The sequence below is a fragment of the Adiantum capillus-veneris genome, chromosome 20, assembly GCF_014529385.1.
Source record: "Adiantum capillus-veneris isolate H3 chromosome 20, ASM1452938v2, whole genome shotgun sequence".
In the NCBI taxonomy this organism is placed as follows: Eukaryota; Viridiplantae; Streptophyta; class Polypodiopsida; order Polypodiales; family Pteridaceae; genus Adiantum; species Adiantum capillus-veneris.
The window spans coordinates 118,802,130-118,805,483 of NC_140950.1; the positions used below are offsets into that span (position 1 = coordinate 118,802,130).

Below are 3,354 nucleotides of genomic sequence, written 5' to 3' on the forward strand. Positions count from 1 at the left end.
AGGCCTTTAATTCTAAAACACATTTCCTTCAATGAGGTGTTCTTGCTCTTTCACACACCCAGCACTTACTTCACAACTAACAAGGCATCACCTTTTATGCTCAACCTTCTAATCCCATGCTTGAAACAAATGTGTAATCCGGTGACGGTCGGTTTTTGAAACCACGACCGCGAGAGACAAACCCCACGAAGTAGAGAGCATATTACCAAGAAAAACGATAAAAAACATTTTTAAAAAAAACATTCACCACCTCTCTAGGCTTAACCACTGGCAGGATGCCACCAATTTGGACACATCACTCCATTATCGCCAGAAGACAAAGCCCTCTCTCTCCTGCTACTCGTGTCCGCCAACTCTCTCTCTCTCTCTCTCTCACTTACCCTGCTTCTGCATTGCCTAGCCCAATGGGCACATAAAGAAAACATTGCCACTATCTATATTCCTTGGTGGGCCGCCAATTTTGTAAATTCTCTCTCTCTCTCTTGTTGGGAAAGGTTCTCTATTATATTTACAAGAGAATTTTCCAAATTATCATACTTCCTCATCAAACTTGGAGTTTGTTGAGGATATGCAATAATCTATCTCTGAGGCCTTTATCTTTCAACACCATGGTGTCTTCTAGCATCCTGTCTCTGATGACTTTCATAGGAATTGTATGGTTGCACCCTGTATACTTCTCAAAAAGTTACATATTTCTCATTGAACAAATGAACCATAGAAACCAGATCCTGAAGGATTGCAAAGAAAACTGTAGTGCAGAGTCTTGTTGTGTGTTACACTTTATCAAAAGTGAGCTTGTGTTTTGTTATCTAAACCCCCAAAGATGTAATCCACATGTACTCAACCCATTTCCATCATTCTGCAACAATTTTACAATGCCAAAAAACATGTCTCACACTTTCCCTTTTTTCTCACAGTTTCCCTTTTCTTACATCTAGTACAATTCCCATTTGTGAAGCCTTTCATGTTCAAGTTTGCAGCAGTGGCCAAAGTACCTGTACATACTCTCCACAAGAAGAATTTAAATTTAAATTGATTTGGTACAAGCCATACTTTGTTGAGTACATTGTTCCACCATGTTACATTCATATTGAGAGCCCATTGCTTCTTACATCTCTGATACATTTTATTTGGGGGTAATAGCTCAGCATAAAACACTTCTGTATGAGAATTCCACCAGTTAGTTAGTGGCTATGGGCAATGTCCAGTCTCTGAATCTTTTTTCTGCATTGATTGAGTTGAATACTGGCAAGCTGTATACATGAGCTCCAAGCTGATGCCAATCTCTTCTGCATCTGTACCCAAGTCCATATTGCATCCTTGCCACTGTAAAAATTTTCAACTATAGGTTAGAGTCCAGCACTTGAATAATTTGAGCAATTCCCTTCCTTGATAGAGACAATGCATATTTTCCATGCAATTTAGCAGGAGGTATTTTAAAAACAAAGCTCCAAAATAGATTTTCAGCACCTAAAGAGTTTCCAGGATATCTCATTTTGCCCTGCCAGATGAGAGCAGAACAGATTCTCTTCCAAGAAATAACAAGCATTGTAGAAATTTCACAACCAGTTTTCAAAGGGGCTGCAGTAAACAACTTGTCCCAAGAGTTTATCTGCCAAGATCCATGGACATATACTATAGCCAGGTCTATAAGTTTCCACATACATAGGGCCCTGTCTGTGTCATAGTCCAACATATGTTTGATGAGGCAGGCCCTCATAGAATGAACATGACTCTGCAAGTTCAGGATATGCAAACCACCTAGCTGGTATGGGGAATTGATTTTCCCCCAAGACACCAAAGCAGCAGATGATGAGGAGATTCCCCAAAGAAATTTAGCCATCAAAGAAGTACACTTCTAAAGCATGTTATCAATCCATGCCAGCAAAGGAAGGTAGTAAAGCAGGTAAGGGATCAGAATAACCTGGACTATTTTGAGCCTCACATGAATTGTAATAGGACTAGTCTTCGAAGTTCGTAAAGTCGAAAAGAATGTAGCAGGGCATATCTTTTGTTAGCACGATTTGAAAGATTGTTGAATAGTCTATTAAATAGAGCTTATACGAATGAGTTGAGATATTAAGAGAGAACATATATTCTTTTTTTTAAATAATACACTAAAGACGGATTTGATAAAGATTAATGAATAACAGATAGTCTGTCTATGAATAGTAAAATTGAGATTTTTATTAATATCAATGTTTTATATTTATGTGTTTTAGCTTAAAATGCACGGGTAGGCTTAAAATAAGTTGTAAAAGTAGTGGAGACCCAAAAATAGAGTTTTTATGAGACGTGATCTAAAAGTTGCGTTTTCAGCCAAAGAAAGACGTTTTTCGCAATTCTGTTCACGCGACCTTGTAGACCAAACCTTTTCCCGTCGTTTTGAGTACCTGGATCGCTCTGTTCTGAGTTTGTTTGTAAAAGTTATGATGAAAACAAACAGAAGGCAGCAACAGTGTAGTGTACATAGGGACAGACAGACATACAACATCATACAGTTCTCCCTGCTATCAACCAAGAAGTGGATTTTTTCTTCATGGTAGAGTATGGAAATTGAGATTATGAAGGTATATAATTATGTTTTTTTACTTTGATTATCATGTTGAATTGGTTGCACGAGTATGTTCTTTTGGCTATTTTGTAGGCGATGCAGAAATCAATGTGTGAAACAGGATCTGTGCAAAGTGTCATGATAGAAATCTAACCTTTACGGATCGCTTAGCGATCACGTTCTTATATTATTCTCGCAGGTATACTTGGTACGAAAATCGTGTAGGCTTTTCGAGGAAAAGAAGGATAAAAGCACGACGGGTGGTGCGTTTGGGGATCATTCACCGATCTCTTCTTCTGCGAGTGTGAGTGCGAGTGAGAGTGAGAGTGAGAGTGCGAGTGCGAGTGCGAGTGAGACGCTGCATGCAAGCGAACTGAAGCTCGGGGGTGGTCGGGAGGTTCGAGCTCCGTACAACGGAGTGCGCCCATGTATATTTTGCTCCTCTGTTGTATCGAACACTATCAATACAAAGATTTCTTCCTCTGTTTTGTTGTCTATCTCTATTATTGGGTTCCCGTGACATGAATTCGCCATTCATCAGAGTGTCAAGGAGCTATTTTGGTATGAACTCTATCTACAACCCATTGTTGTAGTGTGTTTTGGGGCACTTGCACTCCTATAGGGTAGCCCAGGTGTCTAAACACCTGGCCTTTATGAACTCTCTTACTAGGCCACACAAGGGCAAAAAAATCTTAGGCTGATACATCTATCAAAGAAGATCTTTGCAGATTTAGATGTAGACCAGCTGCTATAGCATACACATCCAACACTTTCATACACCTCATGATGTTTACATTATG

At 39.4% G+C, this 3,354-nt stretch overlaps 1 pseudogene; it reads right to left on the reverse strand.

Annotated features, from left to right (window-relative positions):
- Positions 1-544: 544 nt before the first annotated feature.
- On the reverse strand, positions 545-1,720 carry LOC147433160 (uncharacterized; annotated as a pseudogene).
- Positions 1,721-3,354: the final 1,634 nt, after the last annotated feature.